Source organism: Conger conger, chromosome 17, assembly GCF_963514075.1.
Source record: "Conger conger chromosome 17, fConCon1.1, whole genome shotgun sequence".
NCBI lineage: Eukaryota > Metazoa > Chordata > Actinopteri > Anguilliformes > Congridae > Conger > Conger conger.
Genome location: NC_083776.1, coordinates 15,837,068 through 15,863,540, shown reverse-complemented (window position 1 = coordinate 15,863,540; position 26,473 = coordinate 15,837,068). Strand labels below are relative to the sequence as shown.

General features: G+C 42.2%; 1 protein-coding gene across 1 annotated transcript in view; it reads left to right on the top strand.

Moving 5' to 3' along the window:
* Positions 1–2,014: 2,014 nt before the first annotated feature.
* The window catches only part of LOC133116682 (zinc finger protein 385B-like), an 84,975-nt gene continuing 60,516 nt past the window's right edge, over positions 2,015–26,473 (top strand). The window contains exon 1 of the mRNA XM_061226529.1: positions 2,015–2,208. The gene's annotated coding sequence lies outside the window, so the exon portion shown is untranslated. The remainder of the gene's footprint in view (positions 2,209–26,473) is intronic.

Here is a 26,473-nt window from a genome sequence, read left to right as displayed (position 1 = left end):
AATATAAAGCGGCCTCCTTTGGGACGGGCAGCTCTGGGAAACGACAGCAGATTCACCGCCTGTCCTTTTGACACTGGCTCACAGTGTGAACAAGCTCCGGCCCTCGTTATTTCTAGCTGAGAATCTGCACGCCCCAATGAGTTGGAGAGATTTCAGAAACAGACTGCGAGAATATTATTTGCTCGTGGATCCATCCGCTCGGTTTTCGTTTTGTTTTGTAAATTTCACATTTGGCCTGATTGTCTGCGTGTTTTCTGTTAACGTGTTAAATACTACAAATAATGACGGTTGATAAAATGTTCAATTAAAGCTTTTAAAGCTGAAAATATTTTGTAACAGGGATCCCTGATATTTCAGGGAAATCAGTCAAGTGAACTTCTTGTCTGGTGAAAATAATATGCTGTAGATTGACGCAGGGAGAAACTTCAATAGCCTTAGGTTATATACACCGAGCATTAAAAGTAGGCCTGGAACAAATCCTCTTTTTTGTACTTGCGAGCCTCGGAGAGGGGAGAGGGATAGAGTGAGCGAGCTGTAAAGGAATGTCACACTTCAACGCGAGGAGTTAATTGCTGTAGCTGTGACCGCTGTCATTCACGCCCATTGTCTAATTGACAACTATGACTCTAAAAATACGCTGTGCTATTTCTCAACTTTCTTTGGTAATAACCAGTTTTTTATTTCTTCACAATTCTGAATATGTTCTCATCTCTCCGCTCTTTTTTGCCACTTTAAATGTTGAATTGAGTCTACTTCGACTACCTGCATAGCCATCCAAAAATGCAGTAATGTTATACATCGAATAGAGTAGTGATCTTGTCTTCGATGCTGTATCGCCCTGTATCACCCTTGTGAGATTTAGTTACCTGAAACCTGGCGTCTCCTGCTGAGGCGTAATGAATAGATACTCAGGCAGATCGGCCCTGACCTTGGGGGGGCTCCGAAGGGGGTGACTCTGCTGCCCGGGCATAAGACGCTCCCCTGCTGCCTGAGAGATTGCACAGCCCTGCCTCCCTAAATCATGCGACCTCCTGCCTTCACTTCTCTATCCCTATCCGTCTAGAACACCATTAGTGCGCTTTTTTAATTACGCCGCCGACTATCAGAACAACTGTTTCACGTCGCCTTTCTCCTGAAAAGCGGCAAGCTGAAGGGATAAGCACTACGGGAAAGTGTGGATGATGCTGACAACAGATTTTAGTTATACATTCATTTATTTTGAATTTATATTGTTTTTGTTGTTGTTGGGGTGGGGGCGTTTGTGTTTTGGAAGTTGTTAAATAAATACCAGAAAGATTAAAGAATGCGGTGTAGTGTCACCACAGGGGGTTAAACTGCAGGGTGTGGTTGGCTTTGCGTAGCCCTTCATTTACACTCTAAAAAGATCTTTTACTGGGTTACCATGACTGCAGCGTGCAATTAAGCGTCCGGAAAAGGGTTCTGCATGCAGAGTAGTGCGTTACAGCTGTCTGACACGAGCTGTAGCGTCAGAAACTGTACGAAAATTAGATTACGAGCAAATCTGCCGAAGTGGCTGGAATATGAGGAGTCATTGGCACGCACGAGGAGAGGGGCCGTTTATGCAAGATCCAATGCTCCTCAGTGTTTTAATGTCCACTTTCGAAGTGTAGTGAATGATTGCTCATTGAATAATCTTAATTCGACTCCCCCCTGATCGGCATATTACATATTTCCCTGATGCTTTGATAAATATCTTGCATCAGCGCTCAGTGTTATCTAATCCCCATGATTCGTGTTAGTTATCACCCTTGCTCACCTCTCGATGAGTAAGAAAAGCAAATATTTGTAATGGAGTATGTTACTTGTTTGTTTACAGCCACGACTTGCTTTAAACTAATCTGTTTTCGGAAATCTGCTACAAAATCCTTCAAACATCGCGTTAGCGGTTACAACTGTATTGGAGAGAGTTGCGCAGACCGCTGCGTAATTCCTCACTGACCAGAGAACTAGCGCAACAGAGCGAGGCTCTAGCGCCGTGAAGATGAGAAAGTAGGACATGTGTGCGTTCAGGTTGCCCCTCAAGGCCTCGGGATGAGCATGCGTGAAGACAACCAAGACTAAACAGAACAGGGCACACCGCTGTCAAACATTCCGAACGCAGTAGCGAAGAGACGCTTCAGTCCACTACTTGGAAGAACAAACTCCGTTTAACTTCTGTTGCCAGTGTTTGCACCGTATTAGCGAGAGGTAAGGAAGCGATATAACCCGATGCGTACACCGTTCGCGTGTTATTTATAAACAACAGCGGTCTGCAGTGATGTTAAGTTGGGGCACTTTGCTACGAAGCGGATTTGGACATTTTTGTGAAACAGAAGTAGGCTATCAGAAACAAAATTTGACAGATGCGCTCTGTCCGATGCACAACAGATGGGAGGACACGGACAGAGCTGTACGGATGCTATTGTTTACTGAATGCTGTTTTCAAATACCTTGTGTATCTGGCACGAGGATATGCATTAGATTTGATATTTTACACGCTGCATAGAACCCACTCAACATGAATGGCCTCTAGGCTAGAAAATAGGTGTGCATAGATCTTGCTTCATAAAAAGAATAGCATTAATCACGACGTAGCTATACACTTGGAGGACTCGTGACTTGCGCGCGGGCAAATCTGTATAAGATAATTAATTAATTTACTCCAAAGTTGTCTTTCAAGTTACGTATCTGCCATGTGCTATTTAAATATTTTATTTAAACATTTCATGTGTCCGGTATGTTGCCTATCCTATTTATACAGTTGTTTGCGACAGAGGGCTTTATTTCATTTTGTTCTTTAAGTTTGAATGCAAGTGAGATATAAAACGTTACACGCGCCGTTCTTGTTGTAATGTTATCTAAAACTCTACGGTGTACATAGTCATATATTAGCATCATGTTACAGATATGACAATACTTTTTCAGTGGAATTACATTTCAAGATTCGCGGATAAGCCTCCCGCGCCTAATCGTAATTCCTTTAGCAGTAAATTCCTGCATTTATTTTTCCATTTTATTTAAAAGCTTTCCATACGGAAAGAAGAAATGTAAATAGCCTATTTAATTTCAAAATGAGCTCTCACTGACTGGTTTCCTACCGCGCTTCATATCTCATCCTCCGTGATCTTGTATCGGGCGTACCACTCTGTCTATATATAGTGAGGGATGAAACAAGACAAAGTGACCTGTCGTTAAAAGCATTCCTGCTCAGCGTTCATACGTTAATGCACTAGGATGTGCAAGCTTGCGTTGTTAATTCAAGAATGCTGATATCGTAGAGTCCGACAATAAAGCGCTTTGTTTGCTCGCTCTGGGTCTCGGTGTAAGCCCTGGAAAATCCATCATAGTTCTGCCTCCACCTGAACAGGCACGTGCTGCCCCATGGACTGAATCGCACACGTACATTTTTCTGGCACCGTGAATTAAGTGGCTGTACGCTTCTATGTCTGCGTTCTCATTTCCATTAAGTGTTGAACAAACGAGATAGGAAAAATTATATAGGCAAATGCCCGCTGCTTTCGCAGTAACCTCTCTGAACGTCCGCTGAGAACACAACCTTAAATGACCTTGTGTGGTTCTCACGTTTGTTTTATATTTTAACACCCTAGATAGGCTTCGTTTCCACTTTCATCTGGATTTATTTCACCGTAGCCTATTAAAATGTTCATGCCTACACACATTTAGTTAGGAAGCATTTCTCTGTACATTCATGTATTGTCATCAATTGTACAAGTTTAAAACAAATTTGCACCCTTCTGCTATATTCGTCATCCTAGTTAGTCAGCAGTGGATGCAGATTGAAATGGTCAAACAAAAATGGGCAATATACACTCAGTGAGCAGCCGTTCTGCAGACAGAATGAGAGACGTCAGAGGAAAAGGGCCAGACTGGTCAAAGCTGACAGGAAGGTGACAGTAACACAAATAACCGCGCATTACAACAGTGGTATGCAGAGGAGCATCGGATAGGCTACAGCAGTGGAATACCAGCAAGTAAGAAAAATAAGTCTAATAAATACAAAAAATAAAGTGCTCAATGCGTATCTGTAGGTTTTAAAATTTGAAAAAAAAGATAAATAAGCTGTGAGTTCCTAGTTGGTTCTGTTTGTCAAAAGAGTCATTAAAGAGACTGGTGTGGTGTTTTCACTTGATTGTATTATACTAATAACTTGTGGGAGGGGCAACGTGATATCTCCCATGTAATCACAGTGACTTTCAGTTCCACTGGAGCTTTATGGGACGGATGCCCATATCATCTTCCATAAGCTTGCCAGCTGCTCCATTTTGGCTCTTTCATACCTCATTTCGCACTGTGTGGGAGCTCTGTGTTCCTCCCTCTGCATTCTGAACTTGTGTGCAAATTTCACAGGTACTTGTCACCTACTCTGCATTTAGCCTGTTAGCATGTTACCTTGAATTGGAACAGAAGCCTCTGTTATTTGGGTGTAAAACTGCACGCAGTAGCTTATGGCTTCTCATTAACTGTTAGGCAGAAGTAAAATGCTTATTTTGACATTTAAGTTGAATTTCATAATTTGTAAGAGGGAATTTTCCATTGCCATCAAAGCAGTGGCACCAGAAATGAAATCAAATTAAAAAATCTACAATGATCTACATGGCCATAGGAAATAGGGACCAGAACAAGTACAATATTCTGGTACTATGTGTGTGTGTGTATGCGTATGAGAGGTGTGTGTGAGAGTGTGTGTACAGACATACTGGTACTATGTGTGTGTGTGTGTGTGTGTGTGTATTCGTATGAGAGGTGTGTGTGAGAGTGTGTGTACAGACATACTGGTACTATGTGTGTGTGTGTGTATGCGTATGAGAGGTGTGTGTGAGAGTGTGTGTACAGACATACTGGTACTATGTGTGTGTGTGAGAGTGTGTGTGTGAGAGAGTGTGTGAACAGAAATACAGGTACTATGTGTGTGTGTTTGTGTAGGAGAGGTGTTTGTGAGCGTGTATACAGGTATTGTGTGTGTATGTGTGTTTGCTTATGAGAGGTGTATGTGAGAGTGTGTACAGGTATTGTGTGTGTGTGTGTGTGTTTGCATATGAGAGGTGTGTGTGAGAGTGTGTGTGTCAGTGTGTGTGTGTGTGTGTTTGCGTTTGAGAGGTGTGTGTGAGAGTGTGTGTACAGGCAAACAGGTGCAATGTAGGCCTAGGCCTTCTCCTCAGTGATGGCTGATACTCTTATGCACGTTAGATACTCAGAAAACTGACGTCCAGTCGGACTGCCCAGACCGCCCAGCATTCAGTCTTTCGACATTTGCTTTCAGCTAATATGGCTGACATGGCTCATTCTCTTGCTGCTGTGAATTATGGGCATGTGTTTCACAATGTATGTTTGTCCACGAGAACAGCATTATGAGCTAAGCACATTTAGTGGACGTAGCCTAGGCTCCTATCCGGTGGAAACTGGTTGTAACTGTTTTACAGTGATTGATTTCTGACATCCAAAACGCACACGAGTGTGTTTATTGGTAGGAACACAGAGCTCTGCGTTTAGGTTTTAGTGGTGCCCGCAGCCACCGAAATAAACACGATGAGTCCTGCTGTTTATTACACAAGGTGTTCGGCTCAGTCTGAGTGGGCACCTCGTAAAAAAAACCACAAAACTGGTATACACTGCCAACTTCATTCCTGGTTACAATATGTTTGAAGGAGGTAGTTCTAATTTTTAGGATATTTTTCAGAAAAAAAGGTTTAGATTCTTGCACCCATCTTTTGAAATGTCATCTGAAAAAACCAGATTAGGGTCAAGGACAATTACATGACATTATTACATGTCATTTGGCTGACACTTTTATTCAAAGTGTTTTACAGTTGATTTAGACTAAGCAGGAGACAGTCCTCCCCAGGAGCAATGCAGGTTTAAGGGCCTTGCTTAAGGGCCCAACGGCTGTGTGGATCTTATTGTGGCTACACCGGGGATCGAACTGACTACCTTGCAGGTCCCAGTCATGTACCTTAACCACTACGCTACAAGAATACATTTCATTAGATACAGTGTCCTGTGAGTGTTTAAATTTCCCTTGAGCCAGAGCTCAGCTGGTATGAAAAGGTTACGCACCGGGACGACTGACGGAGATACAGAATAATGTGCCATGAGGGGATGTTTTGGGGTCACTTCCATTATTTCATTATATTTATTTTCCAGATTTAACTTTTTAGATTGTTGTTTTAGCCCTGTGTGTTTTTGTACCACGAGATTGCTTATCATTATGTGGCTATTAAGGCCCATCCACACCAAGAACTATAACAATAACCATAACCATAAGCATAACGATGTGAGCATCCTCACTGCTGAACGATAGCATTCTGTAAATAGTCTCTCTTCTGCCATTTTTAACGTGAAGCCCCGTAAATTTGGTTGGATTTTGATTGCCTGTGAGTGTTTTATCATTCATGCAGCTGTAAAAATTCAACCCAACCATATCACTGTTGTTGATGTTATAGTTGTGGTGTGGACTCTGCTGTCCACTTGAGTTAGAACTATTTTTAAAACAATGGATTTATAGTTCTTGTTCTTGGTCTGGATGGGCCTTTACCCTGACTATTAGCTGTGATAGCTACCAATCACTTCTTAGATCAGAAAGCTGCAGTTTGAGAGAGTGAGTGTGTCCTGGGTCTAGCCATCTCTCCCCTCCCCCCTCATTGAGGAAGAACACACAGATTTTTTGCAGTTGCTGAGGAGAATTCTTGAACAGAATCTGGGGACATGAACGTTGCCTCTGCTCTGGTGTGAGATTAGTTTGAAAGCAGGCTTTTCAACGCCTGTCTCTCGTGTGTACTACATTGTTAATGATGATCTGAGGAGGCCTGCCTGGTTCACCAGTTAAAGACATAAATGATTGTGTGTGTGTGAGCGTGTATGTGTGTGTACATGTATATGTGTGTGTATGTGTGTATGCGTGTATATGTGTATGTGTGTATATGCATGTGTATGCGTTTATGTGTGTGTGTATGCATGTATATGCGTGTATATGTATGTGTGTGTGTGTGTGTGTGTGTGTGTGTGTGTGTGGGTATGCGTGTGTAGGCGTGTATATGTGTGTGTGCATGTGTGTGTTTACACTCATTTATCTCCCTCTTAGCATCACTCTAGCCTTCCTGTCTCCATCTGAGAGTTGGCCTGGGATGTGTGGATGGTTTGGGGGTAAAACCATCACTGCTGTTTCTGTACCTTCTGTGTAGCCAGTATCAGTGTGAATGCTGTGTATGTGCAGATGAATCTGAGAGCAGTGTGAAAGTGCAGCTCCAAACCCCAGAGTCCCAGAGAGACCAGCTCTCCTAGCACACCTCATCTCTCTCTCTCTCTCTCTCTCTCTCTCTCTCTCTCTCTCTCTCTCTCTCTCTCTCTCTCTCTCTCTCTCTGCATTTCTCTGTCTCTCCATCTCTCTCTTTCTCTTTTCTCACTCTGTATTTGGATTAAAAGTGCACTATTTCTTGATTGAATATCCACATTGAATAAACAGTCAATGAATTGCCTATGTAAGCTGTTGTATTTCTCACAATTATTTATTATTAGTTGTGTTAACTAAAACGGTTTCATTGCTGCTTTCGTTTGGCTATGTCAGCTGTTTATTGTAGTGACTGCACAAGTGTATACTTGTTTTATTACTAGTGTTGTGTTTGCTAAAACAGTTTCATTGCTACTTTCGTTTGTTTCGTCTCACCAGATTAATCTACAAGGTCAAATTTCTTATCTATGTAGTCTGTCCGAGCACTTGGAACTGCACTTCCCTCTGGGTCCTTTGGTGCACTTGTCCCTGGATATGGTGATGTACTTTGTTGTGTACGTCGCTCTGGATAAAAGCGTCTGCCAACCATCTAATCAGTCTATCATGTTGCAGCAACACAATGCATAAAAACGTGGAGACATGGTCAAGAGGTTCAGTTGTTCTTCTGACCAAATATCATAATGAAAAAAAAAAAAACATCCATAGAGTGGCAGTTCTGTGGCCAAAAATGCCTTGTTAATGACAGAGGTCGGATGAGAATGGCCAGAGTGTTTCAAGTTGGTTCAAAATTTGAACACACAACATGTTGAACCTTGAAGTGGATGGGCTAAAGCAGCAGGAGACCAAAAACTACATGCATATTGACTTGCATGCCTTTCTAACTATAAAGGAGACAGCAATTTGCTATAGATATTCATATTGATATTTCCTATGCATAAACACTCTTATTTCCTTCTGTACTTATTAGCAATAGCTTGTATGGAATAGAAATGTATTCTGATTAGATTTTTATTTTTATATTTTTTAATCACAATTTCACTCCATTAGCAGTGAGACTTACAAACTGTTAAAAGTCATGTTTCATTTTCACAAAATGGCCACCCGCATTCGATCTGCAGGAAGCGGGTTTGGACAGTAGAGGCACTTATATCAGATGTCTCATTCATTTGCTATGTATGTGACTGGAGGGGACATAGCTAATTTATTGACGCTGATATTTCCCTGACTGGAAAATTGTACTTTAATTAGCCATACTCATGCGTTAATCTACTTTTGAATGGTGTCTTATTGGAGGAAGCCCATGTCACATTCTGTAATGGACTCTGACTGGGTGTAGTTAACCCTCCGATTATGTTCAGATTTTACGATGGCTTTTAATGTTCGGGGTCTAATTGGGTCTAGTTCGGGGTCTAATTAACAGTTTAAATAAACACACAATTATTATCATACAAATGTTGATTGTACTCTTCAAGGGTTCTGATTATCTGTATGTTTACACTAGGACTCGGAACTGTACTGTCCTCTCAGGTCCTCTTAGCACTCATACTTGTGTTTGATTTGCACTTCATTGTACGTCACTCTGGATAAGAGTGTCTGCTAAATGCCATGTAATGTAATCTATGTAATTTTGTCACCTTCTTATTGTTTCCAAAATAACTAGCCTTTTATCTATAAATCTGTGAGAAACATCTCATTTTCGAGCCTAAGGTACAATAAGTGAAAGTTGGCATCTGTATGGGAAAGTGCCACCAGAATCATCCGCAAAGAAATCTGAGATAAAAATAAAAATGGTTGGATATGTTATTACATTTTATAGATTTATAGAGGGCCAAAAGAACCCCACACAACAGATTTGTATGCAAAGTTGGTACAGGATTTAGCATAACACTATGTCATTTAGTCCCACCAAATTAGAAAGTTGGAAAAATCATACCGTATCAATATGAAAGACGGTTAACTGAGTTTTAAGAGATGTCAAATGCTAAATGGGGTCAAATTCGCTCCAAACATAGGAGGGTTAAGGGAGGATAGGGGGAGAGCTGGTAGTCATTGTTCCAGTCAGTTACACATTTCAAAACCCTTTTATGGGCGTGGAACTTGACAAGATGAGAAACGACTGCACATATACGTGGTGTAAAACTGCATTGTCATGATACTTTTAAATATGATTCTGAGGGTTATAGAGATAATAATAATAATAGTAATCATAATACTTCATACTAATTATAATAAATAATAATGTGTATCATATGGATATGCGTGTTTGTATTTATTTCTATTATGTCATTAGAAAAATTAATGTGATGTCGACCTTCAGTTTGAATTGTGATTTGATGCGTGTTACTCAGTTTTGTTTTCCAATGCATCCTCCGTCTCACTGATATTTTCCTATAGCAGCCGGTTGTGTTCGTACACTACAATCATTTCTGCTCATTCTGTCCCCTGTGAATAAGGACTGCACACTGTACTGAGAATGTGATTTATGGAGGTTGAGACAGAAATCTGTCATTTTTATACATTAGCTCTGTCCAGCCTGCATTAATCACGTCTCAAGAGAGAGTGAAGGGTACTGATTAAGTACATGTGTGAGTATTTGACATGTTAGTGTGTGTAAACATGCTTTAATCTGCACATCTATCACCTATTTTATCCTGTCCTCCTTCTGTTTCATTGATACATTCGGAATGTAAGATGCCCCACTTAAGCAGGCTGCACAAACCTGTTTATGCTTCTGTGTGTGGAGTACATTTCTTCTGAACAATGAAACTTGGAGTTCATAAGTCAGCATAACTTCAACGCAGGCCATGAACATTTGCCTAGTCTTGGTTGCATGCTGTAGTAGCACGTGGACCTTTGCTAGCCTGCAGTAGAGGGTCTTGCCAGTTTAGCACACCCGGGCTTGTACTGGTGCCCATTTGTTTTGTTTGGGAATTAGCATTTTAATTCTTGGAAGAGCCTGGGGGCTTCAGATCGGAACAAGGTGGAAATGAGGCAGGAATAAATTGGCTGGATGTCGAGGGCGTCTCTACGGAGTTAGAAAAAAATGAGCGCTGCAGCCAGGAAGGAGGATTTTGGGAAGGTCAGCTGGCGCTGGTAATTAGGCACAAGGACAGCGCTGGATGGTAGGGGGGGAGAAAGGGAGGCGTCTCTCTGAGAGGGCCATGAATCATCCCCCGGTGTGTTTCTGACAGAACTGGGCCTGTGTCATGGGTAACGGGAACAGGAGAGGGAGGGTGTGTCCCCTAGAATCCACCTCAGATTGTGTATGAGATCCCCTAGAATCCAGCTCAGATTGTGTATGCAGTCCTCTAAAATCCACCTCAGATTGTATATGCGATCCTTTAAAATCTACCTCAGATTATGTATGTGAACTTCTAAAATCCTCCTCAGATTATGTATGAGATCCCCTAAAATCCACCTCTGATTGTGTTGGGATGTGAGATTCATTTTTTGTCTTGGATATCAAAAAGATTTTGCAGTAAAAATATTTCCTAAAATATGAGTTATTTCATTTTTATCGAATGTCCCTTGTAGTGTAGGTTTCAGCACAACCGACACTCACTGAGAACCTTATTAGGAACACCTACTTAGTCATGCGATTATCTAATCAGCCAATCTAATCTAATCATGTGGCAGCAGTGCAATGCATAACATCCTGCAGATACAGGTCGGGAGCTTCACATCAGCCATCAGAATGGGGAAAAAATTTGATCTCAGTGATTTTGACTGTGGTATGATTGTTAGTGCCAGATGGGTATTTTTTTAGTATTTCTGCTGATCTCCTGGGATTTTCACGCACAACTGTCTCTAGAGAGCGAAAAACAAAAAACATCCAGTTAGCGGCTGTTGCCTTGTTGATGGGAGAGGTAAAGGGAGAATGGCCAGACTGGTTCGAGCTGACGGAAAGGCTACGGTAACTCAGATAACCACTCGGTACAATTGTGGCGAGCAGAAAAGCATCTCAGAATGCACAACACGTCGAACCTTGAGTTGAATGGTCTACAACAGCAAAATACCAGATTCCACTTCTGTCAGTCAAGAACAGAAAGCTGAGGCTGCAGTGGGCACAGGCTCACCAAATTCGGAAGAAGCCTGGTCTGATGAATCTCGATTTCTGCTGAGGCATACAGATGGTAGGGTCAGAATTTGCTACCAACAGCATGAATCCATTTACCCAACCTGCCTTGTGTCAACAGTACGATGGTGTAATGGTGTGGGGAATGTTTTCTTGGCACACTTTGGGCCCGTTAATACCAATCAATCATCGCTTGAATGCCACAGCCTGTATCCGTATTGTAGATCCCTTCATGACTACAATGTACCCATCCTCTAATGGCTACTTCCAGCGGGATACTGCACCATGTCACAAAGCAAGAGTCATCTGAAACTGGTTTTATGAACATTACAATGAGTTCAGTGTTCTTCAGTGGCCTTCCCAGTCACCGGATTTGAATCCAGTGGAACATCTTTGGGATGTGGTAGAACGGGTGATTCTCAGCATGAATGTGCAGCTGACAAATTGCAGAAATTGCATGATGCAATCATGTCAACATGGGACAGAACCTCATAGAAATTTTTTCAATATCATGTGAAATCCATGCCACAAAGAATTGAGGCAGTTTTGAGAGGAAAGGGAGGCTCTACCCAGTATTAGTATAGTGTTTCTAATAAAGTGCTCAGTGAGTGTATATTATACAGGTCTTAAGGTTAAAAGGTTATAAAATAAGAGATTGACATTACTAATATTTTCTAAAGTATTATATATTTTATTTTTATTGAATGTCCCTAGGTTTCAGCACAACCTGTATTATATGGCCCTTCACATTAATGCCAGGGACCCATGTCCCCTACAGGGACAAAAATGAATTGGCAGGTCTTGGTCATTAGCCGGTGATTTCTCCTGTGATTTTATTTCGCCCCCTCGGCGGAAGGCTGTGGGTTTTCGGGGTCCGTGAGATCCTCCCTGGATTATCCAAGGTCGTTCCCAGCGGTCGGCGCGGCGACGCGTTCGGCAGGCTGTCTGGCGTGTCGCTCACGCTCAGGCTCACTGGCAGGGCTGGACCCGCCGCCCGCCCGAGCGCTGATCTGGATTCCGCGCACGCTCCCGGCCCCCCGCCCATATTCCCGCCGCCCCGTCGCCGTTTTGGCGTGAATGCCGGAGAGTGCTCCCGCAGCAGGCCAAGGTCACGGCGGGGAGGGAGAAGTGCACCTTCATGTCAGAGAGGGGAGGGGGGGGGGGGGGCGTTGGTTTCCAGGACTTCTACTGTGAAGGAGGTTACATAATCTTCCCTAGTGTGGAGCATTATGCAACAGATTGTGTGTAGCATTTTCTATATTAAAATTAGGGAATTAAACGCTGTTTTACAGTGGAATTATCGTGAATAGCTTATCATTAGAGTATGCATAATAGCTCTTCTTAATTAGGGCATGGTGAATAGCGCTTCAGTAGGGTATGGTAAATAGCTCTTCAGTAGGATATGGTGAATAGCTTTTCAGTAGGATATGGTGAATAGCTCTTCAGTAGGATATAGTGAATAGCTCTTCAGTAGAGTATGGTGAATAGCTCTTCTTAGCTTCTGATTTTGGTGGAGTGTGGGTGGAATGCAATTGAACATATTATAAAGAATTGTTAGTCTTGTAAAGTGTACAAATACTTAGTCCACTGCTGTGTATCGTTTTGCATCAGACAGTTGAAAACAGACTCTTCCTCTAGTGGTCACCACGTTTCCACTGTGGTCTGCTGAGTTTTGCCAGACAGAATATTCCATTGAGCGGCTTTCTGCGAAGTAGGGTGTTCAGTCTCAGCTGTGAAACGTTCTCTTGGCTGCTGGATCTTTCCCCGCTGTGCCGGTAATTAAACACTTTCTCAAACAGAGCTTTTCCCCCGCTGCTAAGGTGGAAATGAGAAAGCAAAATCCCAAAGAGTTGCCCTTAAAGGCTTGCCCCCTGAATCATTCTGTCGGAAATCGTCGAGACGCAAAGCAAACAAGTTGGGATGGTGGCTTTTTTCAATCCTGTCCAAGAATCACGATGACATCATCCCGGTGAACAGCATTTTCGAAAATCTCAGACAGCCACCTTCCCCAACCCCTTCCATCCTGTGGTAACTAGGGTGCATTCTCTTGAGTGACAGGCCCAAACCGAAGCCTGCTTGTTGTTTTGTGACGGGTCAGGCTGAAGCGTTGTCCAAATACATTTAAATTTAAACGCCTTTATCTTATAAGCTGTAGGTTTGAAAATTCCTGCAATCCGCAAATGTAAAAGTGGTCATAAAATCTGAACATAATAGGTCTGTGGCTGTTTAGTCAAACTAAAACATTGACTGTCTTACATATAATTTATTTGCTTTTGGTAATTATTTGGTAATCACGCCCAATATGTTTTTGTAGTTGTCTCATTCCTTAGCCGAATTCTCTGTTAAAAAGGGGAGAACATTTGTATCTGCAGCATCCAGACCATGAGAGGAAAGCTACCTGAATAGTTTGTCTTTGGTCTAGTGTCTTCTGATAGAGCACCTTAACATTGTGTTTTTATACAGTCTCTGGCCTCTGCACTAGGAGACAACTTATGCTCATTAAAAATGAATGCAGAGCTAACAGGGCTATCTGTTCCCATCAAGTAATGACAAATCTGAGAATATGACAGAAACTAGATGCACGGAAGTATTTCAGGTTGGACTACAGTCAGTCCATTAGACTTTGTGGCAGTATTCCTATATTATCTGATACATTCTGCCACTCCTATTGTTTTGCATTCAGCTGATTCTAGTTTGATTTGTTTCTACAGAGCTGAATATGTTTGCATTCAGCTGTTTCTAGTTTGATTTGCTTCTGCATAGCTGAATATGTTTGGATTCAGCTGATTCTAGTTTGATTTGCTTCTACAGAGCATATGTTTGCATATACTGATTCTAGTTTGATTTGCTTCTACAGAGCTGAATATGTTTGCATTAAGCTGATTCTAGTTTGATTTGCTTCTACAGAGCTGAATATGTTTGCATTCAGCTGATTCTAGTTTGATTTGCTTCTACAGAGCATATGTTTGCATATACTGATTCTAGTTTTTTCTGCAACTCCAGTGTGATGGATGGTTGATGAGGTCCATTTCCTTAAATGACTGTAATTTCCTGTAAGAAGTTAGAAATGGATTATCTTGCTAACCGTGCCATTAGCAAAAATGAATGTTCTTAAAATGCATAGTATTCTTATTGAATATTGCTGTGGCAATAACACGATGATTTAGTTTATTATGCATTTTTTAAAACAAAATAATATTTTACTACTTTTACCAATCTTACTATTTTCATCAGCCATTCAAGTCGGTGATGATATTTGGCTGTAATAACTCTACTGATGTGCTAGTGCAACATTATTTAATGCAATGTGGTACTTATACACTAGTGCTGCACGATATGAGGAAGATATGCATTATGCGATAACATTGCTGAATATTGCTATGACGATATGACTTGTGATAAATAAACAAATATTGAAGTTTGCGCAGTTCTATTGTCTTACTGCTTTAGGTACACTGCTAACATAGACCCCCAGACAATGAATGGCTTATGCCTACTGAATAGAAAAACAATTTAAATAGTAGTTCAAGCGGTCTTTTGTGATGTGTTTATTGTGCATGTTCATATCGGGACAGCGATAAATATGCCATATATCGTGCAGCCCGACTATACATCACATTATTGTGAATTATTTTTATTTATTTATATTACTTATTGGCCATGTATTACAATTCCATAAACATAGATCTTGTCCTTGTGTTGGGAGAGGATAGCCTCATTGCTATGACGTTCTGTTCAGCAATTACATCATCCATGGTTACATCATTGCTGATCTCTGATAACTAGCTGCCTTAAAGGGATTAAAACCCTTTAAATAAGATATTTAACTTTTCCTCCGGGGTTGAAATGGAGAATGGTGTGCGCTTTCCTGCAGTGGCTTATTCGTGATGATGTGAATGTCCTGAAAACAATATGGTGCTAGTCAATATTTCATATGTACAGATTTCATCATTTAAAGATGTTTTTGGTATTGGCGGATACACCTGATTTGGTGTTTTTGTCAGGGTAAGTGAAATAAAACCTTGAGAATGTGAGAATTAAGAAAGGATATTATATCAGCTGGTACAGTATTTATCTTTCCCATTCGTTCCCAGTGTCTGCTGCAGAGACACACATGATGTTTAGAATGTCAGAGATAATCGTTTAGGACCGTGCACCAGTAGTCCTTGACGTAAATGTTTATGTAAAAACCCGTGGAACTGGAGTTGGCATTCAGACCGAAATGTGGAACAACTTTAAAATGCAGTCATAATTTAGGCTTCAGATGCCAGGCTGACTTTCTTCTGTTTCTGAAGAGGAGCACAGTGAAGCTGGCTGGCACCGTGACTAACATGTGACTAAAAGGCTGTTGAAGTGGAATTGAGTTGAAAAGCAGTCTGTTATGTGTCCACTAATTTTAGAAATGAGAGAGAGATAGAAAAGATAAAAATGGCACATAGCTTTACGGCTTCGCTCGGATGTGCAGTGTGTGATTCTGTGACACTGCAGTGGGGAAGGAGTGTCCATCACATGACTCCCATACAGGCCCAGTGTGTGTGTGTGTGTGTGTGTGTGTGGGAGTGTCTGTGTGTGTGTCTGTGTGTGTCTGTGTGTGTGTGTGTGTGTGTGCGTGCGGGGTGAGAATGCATTCTCACACCTCACGTCATGGACAATAACACCTCTTGACAGCATGACAGAGCTGGAGATGCAGAGATTTTTATAGACCGTATGAATGACATCAGCAAATAACAGATGAATATTGCCATCTTACTGTATCTACTGTACTTCTGACATCACGACTTGCCGTTGATTCGGGGAGAACATTTCAGATAACCCCTTACCACTGTCTGTTTTCAGATATAAAAGGCCACATACAGTGCCTCCTTTCCTGTGGGTCAGCTATTATCTGTTATCTCCCCTCTCTATCTCTGGCTGTGTTCGAAACTGCATACTAGCATGCTACTCGTATTATATTTCAGCATGCTACTCGTTCATTGAAACGTAGTATGATTAGTATGCTAAGTATGCGATTTTGGGCGCCGCCTATGTGTTGAGACTCTTTTAACCCTTTAAGGTCTACTTTAAGGGCTGGTTGGTGCCTTGCATGGCAGCCAATTGCCGTTGGTGTGGGAATGAATGAGTGGGTGAATGAGAAGCATCAATTGTACAGTGTTTTTTATAAAGGCGCTATATTAATGCAGACATTTACCGTTTACCATCACAAAAGTTATGTGATGAGAATGTTCTTAACAGAACAATCTAATGCTGATGTCACAATCAGTACTGGTAACTGAAAACAATGGAGTTCTAGAGCATTGACTTTCTATATAAAAAACCTACTCTTCAAATGGTTAATTTGCCCAATTCAAAGATGCATTAAATGTACTATTTCCATTTACAGCACGTCTTAATGAAATCCCTTTTGCGTTTTCAAATGCATGTCTCTGGAAATGTATTCAGTTGAATATAAATAAAGGGCAGTGGGACCAGTTTCTCAGAGGGATGATGTTTCGGCCTGATCAGTATTAAAGTGTTACTGCCCGGAGTAACATTGCATGACTTTAGAGTTCATATTCAATGAAGTGCAGCCCTATTAATTATGCATGGCTCTCCCTTAGATGAAAGGAATATTTGTTTAGGAAGCTGACTGTCCATTCTTCCATCACATAATTATTCTGGTGAATAATTTCATTGCGGAATCACCGTGGATTTTGTATTGGTTTGTGTCTTGTGTAACCTCTTAAGTAAGAAGAAATACTCACTGTGTAAACATGTAAATTATTTGTGGCAGTACAGTTGCCTCAGAAAATGGACGTTGTTGAGGGTGTTTATTATTTCTGTTTAACCAGGCAGGGAATGAATGTAGTTATGAACCGCATTCCAAACATGCACTTCTGGGCGTGAAAGGCCAGGTGGACAGAGATTATCGGCTGACCGAGGATGCGAGTTATTTAGATTAATCTGAGTGGATGGAGGCACCCATAACAGCACAAAGAACTGGACATGTGGATTAGCTGCCAGGCTTTGTAAACAGCAGCTTTGAAATGATTGGTCCGTGGAGGATTACGAACTCAGATATAACTGGAGGTCACAGCCCAATCCCCCTGTGTCACAGCTGGTGTTTTTAAGCAGTTGTATGATATGAAAATCATTTATTTCCTGAATTGTATGTTGTTGTTGTTGTTCTTTGATGTGGCATATCAAATAACCCCTGATCTGTCATCCACTGGGTCTTTTTCTACACCAGTGGCAAGTGAGAAAGCTTTTTGCTTAACTTTCATAATGTTTGGGGTTAATCTGACCCCATTCAGTGTTTGACATCTCTTAAAAACCAGTTAACCTTTTAATGTTGATACTGTATGATATTTCTAATTTCCTAATTTTGTGGGAACAGTAAACATGAAATAAACATAATGCTATGTTTTCAAAGGTCATTTACACCTCGCGCACTTTGCATACAAAGTTGTTGTGTAGGTTTAGTTTTACCCTCTGTAGCTGAATAAAATGTTTTTTTCTCTGTGGATGATTCAGGGGGCACTTTCCCACACAGGTGTCAAACTTTCACTTACCTCTGGCTTATCTGATTATTTATATTTATGGATAAAAGACTAATCTTTTGGGAGACAATAAGAAGGTGACACGCAAAGTACGCAAAGTATATTTTTGGGTCAATTCAAACTGTTTGGGTCAATTTGTTCCAAAACATAAACGTGGTCATAACCTCTTAACGGAATATGAGGGTTAAACACCCAGAGCAGTTACCAGTCAGGTGACTTTACAAACAGTGGCATCTTAACCCAAATCAGCTAAAGGAGAGGGTGTTCCGTCCTCCGGTATCTCCTTTCCACTTCTTGAGACCGGAATCATCCGTCAGTGACCGAACGAATAACAACGCTGGGTTTATGAGCTCATTTTACGGGCCTGTGAGGCCGATTGTCTCGCAAAGCCTTGTTGACTTTGCCTTAAAGCCAAAGTTGGTAATCTGCCCTTGGAGTTGGCGACTGGGAGCGCACTTTACTGGTGGAGAGCTCTCTGCGGCTTGTTTGCACTGCACGCTCATTTGCATGAATTTCTGAGGGAATAAAACCAGTGCTGCGGCAACTGAGGCACAAAAGGCATGTGCAGTCTGCGTTTTGTGCGTTTCTAAAGGCATGTGCAGTCTGCGTTTTGTGCGTTTCTAAAGGCATGTGCAGTCTGCCCTTGCAATGCAGTGTTAGTGAATCTGGACAAGAGAGCGTTACCACTCAAAAAAGTTGGTTTTATCTGTGTATCCTGCTGAAAAAAGTAGCTCAAACTCTCTTTTTTTTTACTTAACTACTTCAGACCTGCCAGCTGAACATGGTTTTGCTGGTTGATTAGTTCAGACCACCTCCCAGCTAGACATTAAGTAAGAAGCTCAAGCTATGTTTTGAAACATCTTGCAGGTCCCAGTCATGTACCTTAACCACTATGCTACAGGCTGCCCTTATGGTAATTAATATCATGTTTGTGCATACTTTTGACAAAATGCGCGTTTGTTTCTCTCAGCTCTCCCTAGCTTTGTTCTGACTGATATCAGGGGCCAGGTCCAAAAATAGGTCTTCTTATTCTGGTTTGTTCTGTTCTTCTATTCATGTGCAAAATCTTATGTTATTTTTTCACGTATTTCAGCTTTTCATATGATCCTGGAGCTTTCAATTTGTGTTCCATACTGATTCGTGAGCTGTTTGGAAAATTTCCGATGTTACATGACTTGACTTTACATGACACAGAGAGCTGACCACAGGAGGCAGTCAGATACTAAAACCAGCAAGATAATGTGGCCCATTAATTATGTACATATCTTTACTTGGAACACTTACTTCAAGAGTTATACATATATCCATGGCCTCATGGCCATGTTGTCTGCTTCAACATGGTCATCCTTATTTAACCTTCATTTTCCATCCTAGAAATGTTTGCTATTAGCCTAGCCACCGCCTCTCTGTAATGATGCTGTCCAGATAATTATTTTTCTGGCAGTGGCCATCTTGAGTGTGCGGTGTTTCCACTGGATTTAGCCATGTAGACGTGGTGGCGAGGCTCCGACCTGCTCTGGACCGCCCCTACAAGGGTGGTGTGATGCCTGTTCCATTCTCACTGTTTAAAAATGTCCTTCTAAAGGGTGTCACCCACTTTAGATGACTCCAGATAGGTTGTATGTAGTATATATGTACATCTGAGTGGTGCAAAAGGAAGAAAAGAAAGGAGTCACACAACATTGGACCTGTTGCCCACAGGTTCCCATGCTGGACAGAATGTTCTGGAAGTGATCGGAGGCGAGCTCTCCAATGGGGGCCCTGCCACCCCAGAGCCCACCTCTCTCTCTCACACCATTCCAGCTCACAGGGGCTTCATGTGTACTAACACTGCGAACGTGTTATGTGTACTAACACTGTGAACGCTTCATGTATACTACATATGTATACAGTGCATCCAGAAAGTATTCACAGCGCTTCACTTTTCCCACATTTTGTTATGTTACAGCCTTATTCCTAAATGGAATAAATTCATTTTTTCCCTCAAAATTCTACACACAACACCCCATAATGACAACATGAAAGACGTTTTTTTGAAATTTTAGCAAATTTAAAAAAAAATAAAAAACTAAGAAATCACATGTACATAAGTATTCACAGCCTTTGCCATGAAGCTCAAAATTGAGCTCAGGTGCATCCTGTTTCCACTGTCCCAATGAGCCTCCATCATCCATAAATGGAAGAAGTTCGGAACCACCAGGACTCTTCCTAGAGCTGGCTGCCCATCTAAACTGAGCAATCGGGGGAGAAGGGCCTTAGTCAGGGAGGTGACCATGAACCCGATGGTCACTCTGTCAGAGCTCCAGCGTTCCTCTGTGGAGAGAGGAGAACCTTCCAGAAGGACAACCATCTCTGCAGCAATCCACCAATCAGGCTTGTATGGTAGAGTGGCCAGACGGAAGCCACTCGTTAGTAAAGGGCACATGGCAGCCCGCCTGGAGTTTGCCAAAAGGCACCTGAAGGACTCTCAGACCATGAGAAACAAAATTCTCTGGTCTGATGAGACAAAGATTGAACTCTTTGGCGTGAATGCCAGGCGTCATGTTTGGAGGAAACCAGGCTCCGCTCATCACCTGGCCAATACCATCCCTACAGTGAAGCATGGTGGTGGCAGTATCATGCTGTGGGGATGTTTTTCAGCGGCAGGAACTGGGAGACTAGTCAGGATTGAGGGAAATATGAATGCAGCAATGTACAGAGACATCCTGGATGAAAACCTGCTCCAGAGCGCTCTTGACCTCAGACTGGGGCGGCGGTTCATCTTTCAGCTGGACAACGACCCTAAGCACACAGCCAAGATATCAAAGGAGTGGCTTCAGGACAACTCTGTGAATGTCCTTGAGTGGCCCAGCCAGAGCCCAGACTTGAATCCGATTGAACATCTCTGGAGAGATCTGAAAATGGCTTATGCTCTAGAACCACACCCTCCTCCCCGCCGATTGGCTGTTCTGCTGCAGAGCCACACCCTTCTCCCTGCCAATTGGCTGTTCTGCTGCAGAGCCACACCCTCCTCCCTGCCGATTGGCTGTTCTGCTGCAAAACCATACCCTTCTCCCTGTTGAGTGGCTGTTGTGCTCTAGAGTCACCTTGGGCAGACTGAACCCCGATAAGTCTGCAGGATTCACAGAGCTGACACGGAGGAGGGGGCGCACAGGAAGAGGGGCGTGGCTCTGTGAATCCTGCGGACGTATCAGAGTTAGTCTGTCCAAGGTGACTCTGTGTGTTCGAAACAGTACACCTCGCGCACATATCATTACACTGCCAGCAAGCAGAAAATGGGCACAAGGGCACGGCTCCCAGCACAGCTAACAGGAAACGCTCATCAGTGTGTTTTCTCAGGTTTTCTTATCATTGAAGCTCAACTAATGCTGTGAGGATAGATGCTCACTGAAGTTAGGCTTGCACTTTCCTTTGAGATTAATTCTTGGTGACACAGTCTTGGGTAGTGGTTTTTGTGATTAGTTCTGGGTGACAGTGTGTGGTAGTGGTTTTTAAGAGGAGTTCTGGTTGATGATGATAATATAAGAAGAATAATAATAATAATAATAATAATAATAATAATAATAATCATAATAATTAATAATAAGAATCATGAGAACAGTTGCATTTTAGTAGTGAAGTTTCAGACTCAGGCATATGGAAGTGTTTGACATGATGTTCTCAAGTGACTGTGAAAACTAGTATTATCCCCTTTATGGCTTTTCTGCTTGTTTATGGAAATAAGCTTGGCCTGATTCTCGATGAAGGGAAAGGCCCTCTCAGGCTCTCATATGTGTCTGAGACTGGGACATGTCTGATTTTTAAACAGTGGGGAGTCACATATAGGTCAGTTGGTAGCAGATTCTGTGAGTTTGTTTAGCATCTATGAATTTTAAATTCTGACACCTCTGCCCAGTGCACAGATACTAAAGTATTTATCTTTGACACAAAAACAAATGAAGTGGTGGGGTTTTTTTTAACAAGCTATTTGGAAAGTTGTTGAAAAAGACACAACACTTGTACTGTGTTTGTGGACCCGTATCGATTGAATCCCAGCCAGTGTAATCAGTGAAGTTGCTGAAAGGCCGTTTGTTTAATTGCCTCTAAAATACAGCAGAGAGTGAGTGTTACTGTACAGGACTGCTGACGCCAAGGAAATGTGATATCGAAAGCGGTTGTTAATGCTTGTTGTTGATGTTGTGAGGCGTAGTTTCTCATCACGGTTCTCTCTCTTGTGGTCAGAGGGTTATGGGAATAAGGGCTTCGGTCCCAGGAGGAAGATCGTTCACGGCTTTTACATGCTGCCTGCTGTCCCCCAGGCGACCAGCAGGGGTCGCTAGAGAGTGCTGAAACCATACAGCAAACCGACTGGGTTTGAGTTGATCAACCAGCTAGTGCTGGTAGCTTGTCTGAGCTGGTAGCTGGTCTAACAAGCCAGCTCAGCATCTTTGATTTAACAACACACCTGCTCACAACCTGTGAAGAATATAGAGTTTGCATAGACACACACACACATTCAAAATCCCCCTTTCCTCACAAGCTGATCCTTGAAAAATGTTCCATAATTGCATACAGCTCAACCTGTAGTGTGCTTGTAGGATGCCTTCTATCTCCACAGGTGAAACGCGATAGGGAGCCATTTGCATCAGGGGAAGTGTCTGAGCTACAGAACTGCTGGCCACCCGCAGGGGTATAAATATTTAAGTCCAGATGAAAGACACTTTCTGCCTTAGCGCCTGGTTTGTTGGTGAAGCCTGGTGCCTGCTTTGCTGAGTGGGCTGCCAGGGTAGTTTTACTGAGGCCTACTGCATCAGCCCCAGAACAGGCTTCGTAGCATCTGTTTGACCCGTCTCAGGTCAGCACTGGTTGGTGGTCTGTACCTGTTGGATGTCTACCGTTATAACTCCAGTTTAGTGTGGGATCAGAGGGATTCATTATCCTTCCCTCTGACCTGTAGAAACACAGGGGCGTTCATTATCCTTCCCTTTGATCTATATAAATAAGAGGGCATTTATTATCCTTCCCTCTGACCTGTATAAATATGAGGGCATTTATTATCCTTCACTCTGACCTGTATGAATATGAGGGCGTTCATTATCCTTCCCTCTGACCTGTATAAATATGAGGGCATTCATTATTCTTCACTCTGACCTGTATAAATATGAGGGCATTTATTATCCTTCACTCTCACCTGTGTAAACAAAGGGGCATTTGTTATCCTTCACTTTGGCTGGTACAAAATGCTGGGAAATCCATTATCTTTCGCTCTGACCTAACAATTCAAATGTAATGGCATGATTCATCACAATGACTTTGGATGTTTCATATTCAGGTAATTTAAAAAGGAACAAAAACACAAGGCAGTCTCAGGTTAAAAGCACAGGGATCCATTTGCGTTCCCTGGCAGTTATTATTGATTAAATCTTTAATTTACCTTCATGTTAATTTCCAAGGTCAAACGTGTATCCTTGAATCAGCTTAATAAGCAAAATTCTCTAATCTGAGGGGCGTGTCCAGGAGGCCAAGTCAAGCTGTGTATTCTTATGTGTGTTTGTCAGTCGACAGCAATCGCCATCCCAACCAAACGATGCCCCTCCGTTGGATTCCAGAAATCTGCATTTAATTCTGTCAGTTTTAGCACAATTTACCACAATTAATAATTTTTATGTTTATTTCTAAAGGTATTTCTGATTGATTCTGTCTTGTATTTTATATTATTTATGGAATGCCAGCTTTGTTTGTGATAATTTGGTGCATTTCTTGCCAACGATTTGGAATGTGCAGTTAGTACATAGCATATTGCAACACAGGGTTGCAACTGACAGAATTAAATTGAGGCCAGTTTATAGTCAGAGCATCGCTGCAACCGGCAACGTGCAATGGATGTCACTGGCCACAGCAACATCTGGTTTATACTCTGGCCGTCTGGTGTGTATACGTATATTTATATATTTTAGCAGAGGACAAAGACGACAGGCTACGTCAGACTACAATAGAACTTACACAAACGTTCTACGATTTCAGTTGAGGGACTCTGTTGCTGAACTATAAACTGGCCTTTATTTGGAATGTTTTCTTTGTTGCTCACTGTGCAGCACGTTCAGTAGTTACACAATTATTTGTGCTAGTGTGAAATGTTAGCGGAAGACATGTTGCAGACATGTTGTATATCGTATCAATATTTCATCCTCTTGTCCTCCTGTCTGCACACTCTCTGTAGGCCGGTAATGATGAATTCCCATTGGATGTTGTGCTGATTGACTCGCCCGGACGTGGGTGGCAGTGAGGGGCAGGGACGCACTGGTCTTAGTGAGAGAGTGATGTATGTACAGAGGGAGAGACCAGCGCCGTGATCTGCAGGCCAACATTCACTCAGACATTAAGTAGTCTTTCTGTCAGCGAGTGCCCTTATCTCTCGCTTTCCCTGTCCCTCTACATCTCCCTCTTTATCTTTCTTTCTCAAGCTTTCTGCAACCCAGCTCCGTTTTTCCTTTCCCTCTCTTAATCTATTTCTTTATCTTTCTCTCTCTCTCACTCTCTTAACCTACTAACTCAATATGATTCACTCTCTAAAGCTGTAGTGAAAATGTCCCTGAATGGTCTTTGAACACACTTATTGGACAAAAAGAAATGTTATGTATGTCATAGAAAAAAAACCTTCTGGGGCCTCGGCATGTAAACTATTAATAGTAGCATTCCATATAATGGTTGATATCGATGTGTCACATATGATATTATATGAAAAACATGAGGTATGTTTTTACTTGTCTTTCACCATTGTCTAAGAGTTCACCAACTGATTTGTTCAGAAGCTTGCAACATTGGACTGGCTGTTTCTGTTTCTGGAGATTCAGAAGACTCTTGGTTTGTGTGTCTCTGTAGAAACAGAAGGCTCTTGGATTGTGTATTTCTGGAGAGAGATCCAGAAGGCTCTTGGTTTGTGTATTTTTGGAGATCCAGAAGGTTCTTGGTTTGTATATTTCTGGAGATGCAGTAGACTCTTGGTTTGCCTGTTTCTGGAGATCCAAAAGGCCCTTGGTTTGTGTGTGACTGGAGATATATCCAGAAGGCGATTGGTTTTCCTATTTCAGGAGTTCGATCCAGAAGGCTCTTGCTTTGCCTGGTTCTGGAGACCCAAAAAGCTCTTTGCTTTGTTTCTAGAAATCCAGAGAAAGCTCTTGATTTGCAGCTGAAAGGGAGGCCAACGTAGACACCACTTCTGTGGTTCATTAATAGAGGATGATTATTTATCAAGGAAGCACAGTGCCTGGGGGACCTCTTACATTAACACAACACAAATGACGACAATAGACCATTCAGCCCAACAATGCTTGCCTTTACCCCTAAAGAATACAAAAATTCATACGGTCGATCCCCAAAGTCAGGGATCTCAGGACACTCTCTATACATCTCAACATTCAAACCTTTAATGAAAAAAAGTGGAAGGAAGTAGGGGATGTGAGTGGGCCAGGGAGAGGGTTATTATCCTGTAATCGCTGTGTGTCGGAGCGTCAGCCATTGATCCACTCTACAGCGCACTCTCCCCTCCACACTGCTCTCTGGGCTGGGAGCACTATGACACTAGGTTAGCACTTACACTCTGGAATTATGGGAAGTGGGCTGCTCTTATGTTTGACCTCCCGCCTCGGGTGCACTATTAAAAAGACAGAACACTGACACTAACCAATTCTCCCCTCAGTGTAAAACTATCACTGTTTGACTTTTGAGCAATGGGAGCTATTTGTGGGTAAATTAGTGGTATGGGGAGTTCCATACAATTGATAATTTAGTCTGCAGTGTACCCTTAAAAAAACACTTAATGGAACTTAAAAATTGCAACAAATCTGTTGTAGGAGAGAAAAAAAAAGATCAGGTTTGTGTGGTCCTCAGATCAACCTGGACATTAAATGTAATGGCAGAATTTTCCTAGCTAAAGCTAAAGCCCAGTCTACTGTGTACATTTCTATTGCATTTTTGCAGACCTAGTAATGGCACATTGCCAGTGTCAAGTAGAAAATAGGCTTTTTCTGGTGTCGGTGTTTGGTTTGTGGGCTGAAATCAGTCATTGTGGCATTGTCAGTGTTTTGTACTGTGCTGTCAGAAAAGGGCTTTTCTGCTTCTGTTCATGGTTGCATTGGCGTGTTTTTATATAGATTGCTTCATAAAGTCTAGAACCCATTTCCATCCAGATCTCCTCATGACCTGAGGCACTTGCCATTAATGGAATGTGTGTCAGGGTGTATCTGGCCCACTTAGCAGATGCAGGGATCCTATAGTTTAGCACAGCATCAGAGTGGCCCCACACCAGATAACCCTGTGACTAAAAAAACCCCTTATTATAGTCTTATTTTATTTCCCGCCTATCCCATATATCATGCTGGCACCTAGTGTGTGTGTGTGTGTGTGTCTGAGTGCATCTGTCTCGGAGTGTGTATGAGTGTGTGTAGCATATAGTGTGTGTATAGTGTGTGCGTGTGAGCATGTGTGCCTGTAGCGTAGTGATTAAGGTAAAAGGACCGGGACACCCAAGGTCGGTGGTTCTAATCCCGGTGTAGTCACAATAAGATCCGCACAGCCGTTGGGCCCTTGAGCAAGGCCCTTAACCCTGCATTGCTCCAGGGGAGGATTGTCTCCTGC